Source organism: Ranitomeya variabilis, chromosome 5, assembly GCF_051348905.1.
Source record: "Ranitomeya variabilis isolate aRanVar5 chromosome 5, aRanVar5.hap1, whole genome shotgun sequence".
NCBI lineage: Eukaryota > Metazoa > Chordata > Amphibia > Anura > Dendrobatidae > Ranitomeya > Ranitomeya variabilis.
This window is the reverse complement of record NC_135236.1, coordinates 53,470,871-53,488,286: the sequence shown is the minus strand read 5'-3', so window position 1 is coordinate 53,488,286 and position 17,416 is coordinate 53,470,871.

The following is a 17,416-nucleotide window of genomic DNA, read 5'->3' as shown; positions in this document are numbered from 1 at the left end:
ACAGGACAGGATTAGCTACACAGGACTAGATTAGCTACACAGGACTAGATTAGCTACACAGGACTAGATTAGCTACACAGGACAGAGGTAGCAGTGGTAGGTGGTATATAGAGGCAGGTAGCAGTGGTAGGTGGTATATTGGGGCAGGCAGCAGTGGTATATAGGGGCAGGTAGCAGTGGTAGGTGGTATATAGGGGCTGGTAGCAGTGGTAGGTGGTATATAGGGGCAGGTAGCAGTGGTAGGTGGTATATAGGGGCAGGTAGCAGTGGTAGGTGGTATATAGGGGCTGGTAGCAGTGGTAGGTGGTATATAGGGGCAGGTAGCAGTGGTAGGTGGTATATAGGGGCAGGTAGCAGTGGTAGGTGGTATATAGGGGCAGGTAGCAGTAGTAGGTGGTATATAGGGGCAGGTAGCAGTGGTAGGTGGTTTATGGGGCAGGTAGCAGTGGTAGGTGGTATATAGGGGCAGGTAGCAGTGGTAGGTGGTATATAGGGGCATGCAGCAGTGGTATATGCATAAGAAAATAAAAACCCTGTACTTACCTTCAGTCCTCTCCCAGGAAGTGCTGAGTCATGTTCAGGGCAGAGCAGTGTGACGATCTCCCTGCTGTGCTCTGAACAGGTCGGCAGTGATTGCAGCCTGTACTGTAATACTAAGTACAGGCTGCAATCACAGCTCCTCGCTGCAGATACTTACCTTGGACCCTGCTTCCCAGCAGCAGCTTCTCCCTGGCAGCTCCTGCCATCGCACGCACTGAGCTGTGTGTGCGATGACAGGGGAAATAAACAAAGTGGCTGCGATCTCCTCTCACAGCTGTGACATAGCAGCTCAGTGGGCGTGGCCAAGTCACAGCTGAGAGGCAGGAGGAGCGGCCTCAATGAAAGAGATGCGGTCGGGGCCCGACTGCAGTCTCCTATGCCCATGGCTGCCGTAAGTGAGGTGTGCAAGTGTCGTGCCCAGACACTTACACCCACACTAATGAAAATGGCGGCCTCCAGTGGTAAAAGTAAAAGTGAATAAGTAAAAAAGTATGAAAGTAGTACATTTACTTTTGTATTAAAAATAATTGATTATATAATCAATAATTATTAATACAAAAACTAAAATCACGGCACCCTCCCTTTAAAGTATTGGTAAATACATTTATTGACGGTATGACCAAAGACTTACGAGATGCAAATACAGAGACCTGTTGCTTATTACAGCGGCCGCCTGGATACGGTGGCAAGAGGAAGTTCCTCCTGTGTTCGGGTCATGTTGTCTGTCCAGCTGTTGCTACACAAGTCTTCAGAGATTGTTTTGGATTACCCACTGATGGTCCATACCCCACACGATGTATATAGTATCCCTGACCAAGTACAACCTAGCCACATGTCTATGGCTGGACAGCTGCGATTTCAGTGTGCTATTCTCATGCCTACTAATGTGACTTTGAAAAGGTGCACTGTCCTAAACCCCGCTACTCTTCTCTAGTTCCTATGGATCCAAAGGGGGGAGGAGTAGGTGACATGAAAAGGACACTCTTTTTCTTTCTAGAATGGATCCAGAGGAACAAGATCAGGTTTCCAAACCACATGATTGTCTAGAATTGATGTCTCAGGAAACGGCTGGTCTCCCTATGGTCTCTAGTGTGCCTATATCTAATGCTGATTTTGAGCTTTTTGTAGATGGATCCTGTCACCAAGATGACCAAGGACGCTTCTGTACCAAATATGCTGTGGTCTCAGAACATGAGGTAATCAAGGCAGAGTCAATGCCAGCTCATATGTCTGCACAAGAAGCAGAGCTCAAGGCGCTCATAGAAGCGTGCAAACTAGCAGAAGGTAAGACTGTAAATATCTACATGGATTCCAGGTATGCTTTTGGCATTGCACACGATTATGGGCCTATCTGGAGAGCCAGGGCTTTCCTGACAGCAAATGGCCACCCCATTAAACATGCTGAGGCAGTCCAGCAACTTATGAATGCACTACAGCTTCCCACCCAAGCAGGCATCATAAAGGTAAAGGCACATACCAAAGGCACTGATGGACGGACAAAGGGTAACGCACTGGCAGACCAGGTTGCCAAGAAAGCAGCAAGCACTCCTGTAGCCTCTAAAGTACATCACCTAGACACCCCACCATCTCCACTTGTGTTGAAAGACATCTTAGCCCGGTTACAAGAACAGGCAAGTAAGGAGGAGAAAAATAGGTGGCAAGAGATAGGGGCTTGCTCTGATACCGTCACTGGACTATGGGGGAGGGGTGAAAAGGTCTGCCTACCACAGGTACTGTACCCAATGATGGCACAGGTTCTGCACGGGAATGTGCACCACTCGAAGACGGCCATGTGTGACACCCTACAGAAACAATGGATTGCCCCCGGGTTTTCCACCTGCGCAGAAAGGCAGGTACAGAGCTGCATGATATGTGCCACACATAATCAGGGTAGGACAGTGAAAACCCCATCCAAACACACTCCCCGGCCCTTTAACCCATTCCAGAGACTGCAGATTGATTATATTCAGTTGCCTAGGGTAGGGACGTATGAGTATGTGTTGGTCTGCATTGATTTATTTTCAGGTTGGCCAGAAGCCTACCCAGTTGCCAAAGCTACGGCTAAGACAACGGCGAAGAAACTGATGGCTGAGATCATATGCAGGTATGGAGTTCCTGAAGTCATTGAAAGCGATCAGGGTTCCCATTTTACTGGAGAGATCATGTCAGAGGTAATGGCAGCACTGGGGGTAAGTCAAGCATTGCATACTCTATATTATCCGCAGAGCAGTGGAAAAGTGGAGAGACTAAATGAAACTCTTAAGCCTAAAATCCAGAAGGCAATGGCAGAGACTGGTAAACCATGGACAGAATGCCTTCTTCTAGCTTTGTTTTCAGTAAGATATACCCCAAACAGGAAGACAGGACTGTCACCGTATGAGATTCTGTTTGGCAGGAGCCCCAATCTTGAATGTTTCTTTCCACAACAGTTGCAGCTTAAGTACCAGGACTTGACTAGCTATGTGCAGGCCTTACATGGACACCTTGCCAAAGTGCATTTAACTGTCTTCAGTTCTCTTCCAGACCCAGACAAGGTTTCTGGACACCATCCCTTTGTGCCAGGAGACCTGGTGTATGTGAAAAAGTTTGTGCGCAGAGATTGTCTCCAGACAAGATTTGAAGGACCTCACACGGTGATTCTGGTCACCCCCACTGCAGTAAAACTTGAAGGAAAGAGCACTTGGATCCACGCCTCACATTGTAAAAGAGACCGAACCAGTGTTTAGTCACAGTAGTAACTGAAGGGAAATGTTGTTGTTGTTTTTGATCTTGGGGCTGAGGGCCATCCTCGCCCCTACCTCTTCGGCCCCTATTGTAAATAAGAATCCTGGTCCCACTATTCTCTGGGTAAACTTAACGGCCCCGGTAAATATCTGGGGATTTGATTTCTGCGATGTAGTCAAGTGCCCCGAGACTGGACGGGTGGTAGAGGGAACCATCCAGTTTTATATGTGTGTTACCAGAAATGACAACAATAATTGCTATTATTGGACAGATGCTGCCTGGAATACAGGGGATGATTGGGGATATAAACCTAGCGAAGCCATGTTCCCTAAGGATGGGACGGGTAGGAGTCTTCGTGAGAGAATGCAACTAACAGCCCTTCTGCAACCACTTAGGGGCTGTAAATGGGGTAGAAGCTGTCACCCCCTCCTCCTAAATCTTGAAAACCCTCAATCTGCTGATCTGCAGACGTTTGTACTGGGAAGACATTATCATTATGTATTTAGTAGTGGATATTATGGGAATTTAGGCCACATACAGCTCCAGGATATTAGCTCCAGACCAACCAAGGCCCCTGTTACCAGTACAGTTAAAGCAGGCCCAGGTGAGCGTTTGCAAAATGTAGTTAATGAAGTGATCCCCATTCCAGGTCTCAGTTGGCAAGAAGTTTTCTCCATAGAAACACAAACAGCCCCAAGGAAAAACCTATGGTTAGAATGGGTGAGATACAATGTAAGAGTCCAGAATATCTCTGTAGGATGTATTGCTTGTGCTGCTGCGAATACACACCTCTACACACATGCATTGCTTTTTCCTGATGACAACACCACTGCCTGTGTCATGAATCTGTTGAAAGGGTTGAAGCCCACTGATTGCCCAGATTACGTCCCACTAGTTCATGAGAAACCCAGACTAAAGGTCCCAGGAGAAGTAACCGTATTAGCTGACAATTACACTTACAATTACACCTGCTATAATTCCCACGACACCACAGGTACACCTGTACAAAGTGGCTGCCTGATATATACGACACACTAGCAGTACAGCAGAATATACACTGTGTTCAAATTTTATTCTCCCTTTTTTTTGGGGGGAGACACAGAACCACAACTCTGGCCCAGTGGTATAACAGTTAACTATGAACGTGGCAGACAGTGGCTGCCTGATATATACGACACACTAGCAGTACAGCAGAATATACACTGTGTGCGAATTTTATTCTCCCTTTTTTTTGGGGGGGAGACACAGAACCACAACTCTGGCCCAGTGGTATAACACAACACTATGAACGTGCCAGAAAGTGGCTGGAATTATTATTTTAAAAAAAAATAAATAACAAGCTCCCTAGAATGAGCTCAGGACAAGTATGGCAGCAATAAAAAGGACTCTCTGACTTTGAACCAGTCACAGAAGAAGTAATCAGGCTCCTTGCATCTTCTCGCTCGACCACTTGCATTAGTGACCCCATTTCTTCACATCTCCTCCAGTCCCTTTCCCCAGCTGTCACCACCCACCTAACAAAAATATTCAACCTCTCTCTCTCTCTCTTCTGGTATCTTTCCCTCCTCATTTAAGCATGCCATCACACATCCATTATTTAAAAAACCCTCCCTCGACCAAAACTGTGCCGCTAACTATAGACCTGTCTGTAATCTTCCCTACATCTCTAAACTCCTGGAACGCCTGGTCCACTCCCATCTTATCCAATATCTTTCAGATAACTCTCTTCTCGACCATCTACAATCCGGTTTCTGCTCTTTGCACTCTACTGAAACTGCCCTTACTAAAGTCTCTAATGATCTACTAACAGCTAAAACTAATGGTCACTACTCCATGCTAATTCTCTTTGATCTCTCTGCAGCATTTGACACTGTAGATCATCAGCTCCTCCTCACTATGCTATGCTCCATCGGCCTCAAGGACACCGTTCTCTCCTGGTTTTCCTCCTATCTCTCTGACCGCTCCTTCACTGTTTCTTTTGCTGGCTCCTCCTCCTCTCATCTCCTTACTGGTGGGGTTCCTCAAGGATTGGTTCTATGCCCCCTCCTCATCTCTTTGTATGCTGCCCCTATTGGTCAAACAATTAGCAGATTTGGTTTCCAGTACATCTCAATGCTGATGACACCCAATTATACACTTCTACTCTTGATGTCGCGCCTGCCTTCGTCTGTCGTGCACTGGATCCTGTGGAATGTGACGGGCCATCTTTTGCAAAAAACGTTCAAGGGAACGTTTTTCTGTATGTTGTATCCAGTGTTTCAGACTGCGCATGCCCAGCAGGAAATCTCGCTCTCACTCTCTTCCCTCACCCAGACTACAGATGGAAATGTGAAAGAACAATCTTCGCGCCGACGCTTTGTGATGGGCGACTACCGCCGGAAATGTGAAAGTAGCCTTAGTTGGGTGTTCATCCATCCCCCGCTTTTATCTATCTTTTATAGCCCCCCCCCCCGTCCCACTGTGTATGTTCCTTCTTTCCTATATGGTTATATATTTCTAATTGCCTATCATATACCCTCTGAGGGGTTTCTCTGCCCTCTTTATACCTTAATTCTTTTCTCGCATATCTACTATGTGCTTTGAGCCTATGCTTTGAGCCTGTGCTTGGATCACCATGGTCTGTTATCACTTTGATTGGACTTATTGTTTTACAGATTTTCCTCTTTTAAAACTTGTTTAACATGCTTTTATTATAATAAACATGTGTAACACCCCAGGTTCCTTGTTGTTACAGTGGCATTGCTTTCCTCATGGGGAGAGTGATACCATACTTGGAAGCGAGGAAGGATACCTTTGACAGGTATTCAGCACATACAACACTGTTCTGACTCCAGGCCAGAAGGGGGAGCTCTACATTTCAGGGGAGCTGCTCTCTCTGGTCGGGAGGAGGAGTCAGTTGCTAGGCAGTTAGAGTTAGACAGTTGGTGAGAGGAGAGCGAAGGGAGAGGAAGGAAAGCTGGGGCCGTGGAGATGAGTGATTATGCAGCTCCTTGGAAGGCAAAAGAAAGCAGAGCAGTCTGTAGGAGACTGAGAGGGAGAAGTGGAGCACAGGAGAGTGAAGAGCTGGAGAGAGAAGCTGAGACTGGGCTTCCTCCATGCTGAGCTCAGATACCGGTAGCCAGAAGAGCGAGGCTGTGAGGGTAACTTCATGTCCCATGGTAGAAACTGGTGGACAGCTGATTGCAAGTTACCTGTCCACCATTAAAACCCAAGGACACAGTAGCAAATAGAGCCCGGGTCGTGATAGAGATCCTGTAAAAAGGCTCAAGCTACCTGTCGTACGGGTAGTGTCCTACCTAAAGGGGGACAGAGAGAAAACGTGAGGACCTTGTGTGAGGCCTAAGGCAGCAAGGGACTACAACACAACAGCACTAGAAGAAAGGCTTCCAATCCCACCTGGTTAGAGGGATTCCCAATTCGCTTCAAAGCTGGCCAGACCACACCAGCATCCGTGATCTCGTACCCTGGACTGTGGCTGCCTTGAACCAAGTAAAGAGGTAAAGAGACTGCAACCCTGTGTCCTCCGTTTCTTACTACACCATCTGTCACCATCTTCATCTATTACACCGGGAGCCCTGGGGAATCAGCTTCACCTGTGGGAAGCCATACCATCCCTGCTGCCATAACATCAACCCAGTGGACCCCTTTAAGCAGTGTTAGTCCCCCCTGACCAAATACCATAGGTGGCTGTCATGTTCTCAATGGCAAGAGAACATAGCATCAGCATATATAGGAACTAGCTCTTGGAAGATGGGAACTGAGCTGACCATGAACTAAACCTAACGCACAACTAGGAGTGGCCGGGTAGCATGCCTACGTTGATTCTAGATGCCCAGCACCAGCCGGAGGACTAAATAATGCTAGCAGAGGAAAATATTAGTCCTAGCTCACCTCTAGAGAAATACCCCGAAAGGAGACAGAGGCCCCCCACATGTATTGGCGGTGAATTAAGATGAAATAACAAACGTAGTATGAAAATAGGTTTAGCAAATTTGAGGTCCACTTACTACATAGCAGAAGACAGAAAGGACACTTTCATGGTCAGCTGAAAACCCTATCAAAACACCATCCAGGAATTACTTTAAAACTCTGGCATTAACTCATAACACCAGAGTGGCAATTCCTGTTCACAAGAGCTTTCCAGACACAGTAACGAAACTACAGCTGTGAACTGGAACAAAAATGCAAAAACAAACATGGACAAGAGTCCAACTTATCTAGTAGTTGTCTAGGAGCAGGAACAAGCACAGAGAGGCTTCTGATAACATTGTTGACCGGCAAGCAACTAACAGAGCAGCAAGGTTATATAGCGACTCCCACATCTTGATGGGAACAGGTGAACAGAGAAGATGAAAACACCAGTTCAATTCCACCAGTAGCCACCGGGGGAGCCCAGAATCCAAATTCACAACAGTACCCCCCCCTCAAGGAGGGGGCACCGAACCCTCACCAGAACCACCAGGGCGATCAGGATGGGCCCTATGAAAGGCACGAACCAGATCAGAGGCATGAACATCAGATGCATTCACCCAAGAATTATCCTCCTGGCCGTATCCCTTCCACTTGACCAGATACTGGAGTCTCCGTCTGGAAACACGAGAGTCTAAGATTTTCTCCACAACGTACTCCAACTCACCCTCAACCAACACCGGAGCAGGAGGCTCAACGGAAGGCACAACCGGTACCTCATACCTGCGCAATAATGACCGATGAAAAACGTTATGAATAGAGAAGGATGCAGGGAGGTCCAAACGGAAGGAAACAGGGTTAAGAATCTCCAATATCTTATACGGGCCGATGAACCGAGGCTTAAACTTAGGAGAAGAGACCCTCATAGGGACAAAACGAGAAGACAACCACACCAAATCCCCAACACAAAGCCGAGGACCAACACGACGGTGGCGGTTGGCAAAAAGCTGAGTCTTCTCCTGGGACAACCTCAAATTGTCCACCACCTGCCCCCAGATCTGATGCAATCTCTCCACCACAGCATCCACTCCAGGACAATCCGAAGATTCCACCTGACCAGAGGAAAATCGAGGATGAAACCCCGAATTACAGAAAAACGGGGACACCAAAGTGGCAGAGCTGGCCCGATTATTGAGAGCGAACTCTGCCAATGGCAAAAAAGCAACCCAATCATCCTGGTCAGCAGACACAAAACACCTCAGATATGTCTCCAGGGTCTGATTAGTCCGCTCGGTCTGGCCATTCGTCTGAGGATGGAAAGCGGACGAAAAAGATAAATCTATGCCCATCCTAGCACAGAATGCCCGCCAAAATCTAGACACGAATTGGGTCCCTCTGTCAGAAATGATATTCTCAGGAATACCATGCAAACGAACAACATTTTGAAAAAACAGAGGAACCAACTCGGAAGAAGAAGGCAACTTGGGCAGAGGAACCAAATGGACCATCTTAGAGAAACGGTCACACACCACCCAGATGACAGACATCTTCTGAGAAACAGGCAGATCTGAAATAAAATCCATCGAGATGTGCGTCCAAGGCCTCTTAGGAATGGGCAAGGGCAACAATAATCCACTAGCCCGAGAGCAACAAGGCTTGGCCCGAGCACAAACGTCACAAGACTGCACAAAGCCTCGCACATCTCGTGACAGGGAAGGCCACCAGAAGGACCTTGCCACCAAATCCCTGGTACCAAAAATGCCAGGATGACCTGCCAACGCAGAAGAATGAACCTCAGAGATGACTCTACTGGTCCAATCATCAGGAACAAACAGTTTATCAGGTGGGCAACGATCCGGTCTATCCGCCTGAAACTCCTGCAAGGCCCGCCGCAGGTCTGGAGAAACGGCTGACAATACCACTCCATCCTTAAGGATACCTGTGGGCTCAGAGTTACCAGGCGAGTCAGGCTCAAAACTCCTAGAAAGGGCATCCGCCTTAACATTCTTAGAACCCGGTAGGTATGACACCACAAAATTAAACCGAGAGAAAAATAATGACCAGCGCGCCTGTCTAGGATTCAGGCGCCTGGCGGTCTCAAGATAAATCAAGTTTTTGTGGTCAGTCAATACCACCACCTGATGTCTGGCCCCCTCAAGCCAATGGCGCCACTCCTCAAAAGCCCACTTCATGGCCAAAAGCTCCCGATTCCCAACATCATAATTCCGCTCAGCGGGCGAAAATTTACGGGAAAAGAAAGCACAAGGCCTCATCACGGAGCAGTCAGAACTTTTCTGCGACAACACTGCCCCAGCTCCGATCTCAGAAGCGTCGACCTCAACCTGAAAAGGTAGAGCAACATCAGGCTGACGCAACACAGGGGCAGAGGAAAAACGGCGCTTAAGCTCCCGAAAGGCCTCCACAGCGTCAGGGGACCAATCAGCAACATCAGCACCCTTCTTAGTCAAATCGGTCAATGGCTTAGCAATATCCGAAAAACCAGCAATAAATCGACGATAAAAGTTAGCAAAGCCCAAAAATTTCTGAAGACTCTTAAGAGAAGAGGGCTGCGTCCAATCACAAATAGCTTGAACCTTGACAGGATCCATTTCAATGGAAGAGGGAGAAAAAATATATCCCAAAAAGGAAATCCTCTGTACCCCAAAAACACACTTAGAACCCTTCACACACAAAGAATTAGACCGCAAAACCTGGAAAACCCTCCTGACTTGCTGGACATGAGAGTCCCAGTCATCCGAAAAAATCAGAATATCATCCAGATACACAATCATAAATTTATCCAAATAATCGCGAAAAATATCATGCATAAAGGACTGGAAAACTGACGGAGCATTTGAAAGACCAAAAGGCATCACTAAATACTCAAAGTGGCCCTCGGGCGTATTAAATGCGGTTTTCCACTCATCCCCCTGCCTGATTCGCACCAAATTATACGCCCCACGAAGGTCAATCTTAGAGAACCACTTGGCCCCCTTTATGCGAGCAAACAAATCAGTCAGCAACGGCAATGGGTATTGATATTTTACAGTGATTTTATTCAAAAGCCGATAATCGATACATGGTCTCAAAGAGCCGTCTTTTTTTGACACAAAGAAAAAACCGGCTCCTAAGGGAGATGACGATGGACGAATATGTCCCTTTTCCAAGGACTCCTTTATATATTCTCGCATAGCAGCATGTTCAGGCACAGACAGATTAAATAAACGACCCTTTGGGTATTTACTACCCGGGATTAAATCTATGGCACAATCGCACTCTCGGTGCGGAGGTAATGAACCAAGCTTGGATTCTTCAAAGACGTCACGATAGTCAGACAGGAACTCAGGAATTTCAGAGGGAATAGATGATGAAATGGAAACCACAGGTACATCCCCATGAGCCCCCTTACATCCCCAGCTCAACACAGACATAGCTCTCCAGTCGAGGACTGGGTTGTGAGATTGCAGCCAAGGCAATCCTAGCACCAAATCATCATGTAGATTATACAGCACCAGAAAGCGAATAATCTCCTGGTGATCCGGATTAATACGCATAGTTACTTGTGTCCAGTATTGTGGTTTATTATTAGCCAATGGGGTGGAGTCAATCCCCTTCAGAGGAATAAGAGTCTCCAAAGGCTCTAAATCATACCCACAGCGTTTGGCAAAGGACCAATCCATAAGACTCAAAGCGGCGCCAGAGTCGACATAGGTGTCCGTGGTAATAGATGACAAAGAGCAAATCAAGGTCACAGATAGAATAAACTTAGACGGTAAGGTGCAAATGGAAACAGATTTATCAAGCTTTTTAGTGCGCTTAGAGCATGCTGATATAACATGAGTAGAATCACCACAATAGAAACACAACCCATTTTTCCGTCTAAAATTCTGCCGCTCGCTTCGGGACAGAATTCTATCACACTGCATACTCTCTGGCGACTTCTCAGTGGACACCGCCAGATGGTGCACTGGTTTGCGCTCCCGCAAACGCCTATCGATCTGAATAGCCATTGTCATGGACTCATTCAAACCCGCAGGCACAGGGAACCCCACCATAACATCCTTAATGGCATCAGAGAGACCCTCTCTGAAAGTCGCCGCCAGGGCGCACTCATTCCACTGAGTAAGCACAGACCATTTACGGAATCTTTGACAGTAAATTTCCGCTTCATCTTGCCCCTGAGATAGGGACATCAAAGTTTTTTCTGCCTGAAGCTCCAAATGAGGTTCGTCATAAAGCAACCCCAAGGCCAGAAAAAACGCATCCACATTGAGCAACGCAGGATCCCCTGGTGTCAATGAAAAAGCCCAGTCTTGAGGGTCGCCCCGGAGCAAGGAAATCACAATCCTGACCTGCTGTGCAGGGTCTCCGGCAGAGCGAAATTTCAGGGACAAAAATAATTTGCAATTATTTCGAAAATTCTGAAACCCAGATCTATTCCCCGAGAAAAATTCCGGCCAAGGAATTCTCGGCTCAGATACAAACAAAGTCTTGCAAATTTTGTACCTTCGTGGCGAGATTATTCAAACCTGCAGTTACACTCTGAAGATCCATTACAAACAGGTGGACACAGAGCCATTCAAGGGTTAAGAGGAGGTAAGAAGCAGCTAGACAGCAATTAAGGGCTAGGCAGCAAAACTCTGAGGGGAAAAAAAAAAAAAATTCCCTTAAACACTTCTTTTTCTCCTGCTTCAGCCCAAACAATTAACACTTTGTGGGCCGGTCAAACTGTCATGTTCTCAATGGCAAGAGAACATAGCATCAGCATATATAGGAACTAGCTCTTGGAAGATGGGAACTGAGCTGACCATGAACTAAACCTAACGCACAACTAGCAGTGGCCGGGTAGCATGCCTACGTTGATTCTAGATGCCCAGCACCAGCCGGAGGACTAAATAATGCTAGCAGAGGAAAATATTAGTCCTAGCTCACCTCTAGAGAAATACCCCGAAAGGAGACAGAGGCCCCCCACATGTATTGGCGGTGAATTAAGATGAAATAACAAACGTAGTATGAAAATAGGTTTAGCAAATTTGAGGTCCACTTACTACATAGCAGAAGACAGAAAGGACACTTTCATGGTCAGCTGAAAACCCTATCAAAACACCATCCAGGAATTACTTTAAAACTCTGGCATTAACTCATAACACCAGAGTGGCAATTCCTGTTCACAAGAGCTTTCCAGACACAGTAACGAAACTACAGCTGTGAACTGGAACAAAAATGCAAAAACAAACATGGACAAGAGTCCAACTTATCTAGTAGTTGTCTAGGAGCAGGAACAAGCACAGAGAGGCTTCTGATAACATTGTTGACCGGCAAGCAACTAACAGAGCAGCAAGGTTATATAGCGACTCCCACATCTTGATGGGAACAGGTGAACAGAGAAGATGAAAACACCAGTTCAATTCCACCAGTAGCCACCGGGGGAGCCCAGAATCCAAATTCACAACAGGTGGCATCACAAACTTTTATTATTCAACTAACCCCTTTAAAGACTGTCCCTTTAACATGGGTGCCCAGGGCCACGGACCGGGTTGCCGCCGCCGTGACACATCCCTTTAAGTACCAGACCCGGTACCGAGTACCCCACGGCCCTGGCGGGTGTTCCACATATCTTTCTGGATTCTCAGCTGCCGTGCACTGGTTACTTTCTTGGGCTTAAGGATCTACTCGACAGTCTCCCTACTTGAGACTCACTCTGTTTTTTAGTCATTATTTATATACATTTGCACTTTATGTGCCTTACACTACCCACTTTTACTTGCATTTTTTTACTGTCCTCCAAAGAGGTTGAGGGTATTAATGGCTGAATCTGGATTCACTTTCACTTTGGGTTTTTTGACTTTTTTTTAAAACTTTTTATTTGTCTTTCATGTCCATATTATTATTTTCCTAGATTTATGACATTTTGCCATGTCTCATCTTTATCTTTTTGATACCCTTCCACTCGTTAATATGTCCCCCTTGGGACTGCCTTCAAACACTAATTTTTCATATAATTACCTCTAGATATTTATACACTCCTATATCACTCCTTTTGACTAGAGATGAGCGAATATTTCAATGATCGGTTCGGATTACGATCGCCAAATTTGCAATATTCGCCGATTAATTTGTTGAATATTCACCAAACATAGCCGAATGCCACTCCTGTCAATGGGAGGCAGAAACAAATGCATACACAACACCTTATAATGGCCCCAAATGCTGCCAAAACACATCAAATGAGGGACAGACACCAGTAAAGTGGCCTCAATTCACCCACAGTACAAATTGTAGCATGGCACAGCAGCAATCAGCCAGGCATGCGTTATCGGGGTCTGAGACAGCATTTACAGCTTTCAATTGAACGTCACAATAAGACGAAGACGGTGAGGGATCGGTGTAGGCCTCCTGTGCTGGGAGCTCAGATACCACTAGCAACACCTCTACCGGCTTTTATAATCAGCCACACTCAGGTAGCGCAAATATCAGTTTTGTAAACTATCAATGTCAGAAAAATTTAAGGATGGTAACAGGGGTAGTTGAGTCCAAGGAACTGGAAGCTTGACGGTCTCGGATGCCTACTGCTACAGACAACAGGCATGAAAGAGACCCAACCAGGAGTGTTCACATTTCCAAAGATTATTGGCAGACAATACCAAAGTGGCATCAATTTCACCACAGTAGAAATAGTGGGACGGACAGGTCTTCCACTACACCCAACCAGGAGTGTTCACATTTAAGCAAATGAGAACCTTGCATCACAGAAGTGGCATCAATTTCACAACAGTAGAAATATTATAATAGGGACCAACAGGTCCTCCACTACACCCAATCCAGCAGATGGACACCAAACCAGGAGTGTTCACATTTCCAAAAATTACTGGCAGACACCACAAAAGTGGCATCAATTTCACCACAGTAGAAATTGGATAATAGGCACCAACAGTACTTCCACTACACCCAATCAAGCAGATAGACATCCAACCAGGAGTTTTCACATTTTAAAAAATGAGGACCTGACACCACCGAAGTGGAATAACTGTCACGAGAATAGAAATAGTATAATTGTGACTGAGATGTCTTCGACTACAGCTAACCCAGCAGATGTAGACCAATTTGTGACTTTTCACATTTCCAAAAATTTGTGTTTACATCAGCAGCAGCCACAGGAGCGACACTAAAGATATCACAGAGTGCAGTTACGTAACATTAATGCATCACACAAAAAAATGCAATATAACATAGTCTGTACAGTCTGTGATTGGGGTGCAAAAGTCCTTGGAGATCCACGAGTTGTTCATCTTGATGAAAGTTAGGCGGTCTTCAATTTCAGGGGACAGCTGGCTACGTTTAACCGTCAGGACACCACCAGCAGCGCTGAAAACACGGTCTGAGAGAACGCTGGCTGCCGGGCACGATAAAACCTCCAAGGCGTTTGAGGCGAGCTCAGGCCGCTCATTAATTTTGGAAGACTAAAATGTGAAAGGGTCCAAACCCTCCCTGATGGTATTTATATTCAGTTCTATATACTCCTGCACCATCCTCTCCATTCGATTACCATGTGTAAGAGTTGGCTGATGCACAAGCTGGTCTAAAAAAAGTCTCAAAGGACAAAAATTGCTTCTTCCACTTACACCGCTGCTGCTGCTGCTGATGATGATGTTTTGGCATTGACGAATTGAGGTGCCGGAGGTTGGAAGTCTAGAGCTGGGATGGTGACTGTGTGCTTCACTGCTGTCTTAGGAAAAAGTTATCTTAACCCCTTCATGACAGGTGGTATTTTTGGTTTTGCTTTTTCATTTTTTTGCTTCCCTTCTTCCCAAAGCCATAACTTTTTTTTAGTTTTTGCTCAAAGTGGCCATGTGAGGGCTTGTTTCTTGCAGTACGAGTTGTACCTTTGAACAACACCATTGGTTTTAACATATTGTGACCTGGAAAACAGGAAAAAAATTCAAAGTGCAGTGAAATTCCAAAAAAAAATGCAATCCCACAGTTGTTTTTTGCTTTCTTTTTTATTAGGTTAAATGCTAAAACTGGCCTGCCATTATGATTTGCAAGCTCATTAGGAGGTCATAGACACCAAACATGTCTAGGTTCTTTTTTATCTAAGTGGTGAAAAAAATTCAAATCTTAAAAAAAAAAAAAATTGTTCCATTTTCTGATACCCGTAGCGTCTCTACTTTTTGTGATCTCGGGTCGGGTGAGGGCTTATTTTTTGCGCACCGAGCAGACATTATTAATTATACCATTTTGGTGCGGATACAATCTTTTGCTAGCCGCTATTGCATTTTAATGCAATGTCATGGCAACCAAAATAAACGTAATTCTGGAGTTTTTACTTTTTTTCTCGCAACGCCATTTAGCAATCAGGTTAATCCTTTTTTTTATTGATAGATCGGGCGACTCTGAATGTGGTGATGCCAAATATGTGTATGTTTGATTTTTTTTTTCATTATTTTAAATTGGGTGAAAGGGGTGATTTCAACTTTTATATTTTTTTTACTTTTTTATATTTTTAAAAAACGTTTAGTTTTTTTACTTTTGGCATGCTTCAATAGTCTCCATGGGAAACTAGAAGCTGCCATAACCCGATCGGCTCTGCTACACACAGGCGATGATCAGATCGCCTGCATGTAGCAGAATACCTCCCTTATTATGAGAGCCAGCCACCGGGTGGCGCTCATAGAGATCCGGCAGTGACAACTATAGAGGTCTCCAGGAAACCTCTTGTTGTCATGCCAACCCATCGGTGACCGGAGATCACATGATGGGGTCACCGATGGGCGGATTTCCGCCGCAATTGCAGGAAATGTATGTTAAATGCCGCAGTCAGCATTTGACAGCGGCATTTAACAGGTTAACAGCTGTGGGAGGATCACAATTCCTCCCACCTATGTTAGCAGCGCATGTCAGCTGATCAGATCAGCTGTTGTGTGCTGGAAAAGGTGCGAGTTCATTGCCGGAGCCTACACCAAACAGGGGGAGGCGTCCAATTATGGACAGATCCGTCATTGGTCGTTAAGGGGTTAAGGTTGTGTAAAAGCGGGTCCCTTTCCAAGGCAAGAAGTATCTGGCAAAGTTTGGTTTTATAATGTAGATCTAACAGAGTGCCAACCCAGTACCCAGTAGTCAGCATTATTCCTAATCATAACTATATGAGGATCATGTTGCAGCAATAAGGCACTAATATGTCGGGCCCTACCATGAGGTCCAAGCCCATGCTGTGTTGGTAGCTGGGTAACAATGAGGCTCGTTTCCTCCGTCCCCTCCCGCCAACCACGAACAACAGAGAGGGGAGAATTATCCTCTTCATCTGACAGTTGATCGTCCATTTTCTCTTCCTCCTCCATTTGTTCCTCGGGTCTTGTACCTTCGATAACAGTTTTATCACCAGCCCCCTCGATTGCAGTAATCCACCCTCCCTTGGCACCCGCCTGTGTGACGACAGTCTGGAACTTAGAGACAATGTTATCCATTCTGCATCCTCCTCTTCTTCTGGGACCACCATCTCCTCCTGCAGGTTATTAAAAGTCTGCTCCAGCTTATAGATGACCGGAATAGTGATACTGATGACAGCGGCGTCAGCCCTAACCATCTTAGTAGCCATTTTGAAACTGTTCAGAAGGGTGCAGTGGTCCTTAATCTGTGCTCACTCTGTAAAAGTGATATGCACCACATCAATAATGTGATGGCCCAGGCTATACAACATGACATACTGCGTCAGGGCTCGTTGCAGCTGCCACCGTCATTGCAACATGTACAGAGTGGAGTTCCATCGTGTCGGCACATAGCATATCAACCTCTTAACTGGCATGGACAAAGACCTCTGTATCGATGCAAGTCGATGACCTGAGGGGTGCGAACGGCGGAAATGAGCACACAGCTTACGTGCTTTCTCTATCAGCTCTCCCAGGCCAGGTTAGTTGGTGTGAGGACGCAGTACCAGGTTGAGGACGTGAGCCATGCAAGGCACCATAGGGCCGCAACCAGGTTCGCCCTGTTATCGGACAAGGCCTTCCTTGGATGCAGGTTCAGCAGAGAAAGCCATTGATCAAACTCAGCCTGGAGATCTGTCCACAACTCTTCATCTGTATGACTGCGATCTCCAAGGCATATCAATTTTAAGACTTCCTGATTGCAGTTAGTCACTGGCTGAGCAGTACGGAGGTGATGGGGATTCGCTCTGTACTGTTGGAACGCATGTTGAGGCAGAGGTTGAGGGCGCAGGTGGAGGCAGATTCAGTGGAGGAAGCAT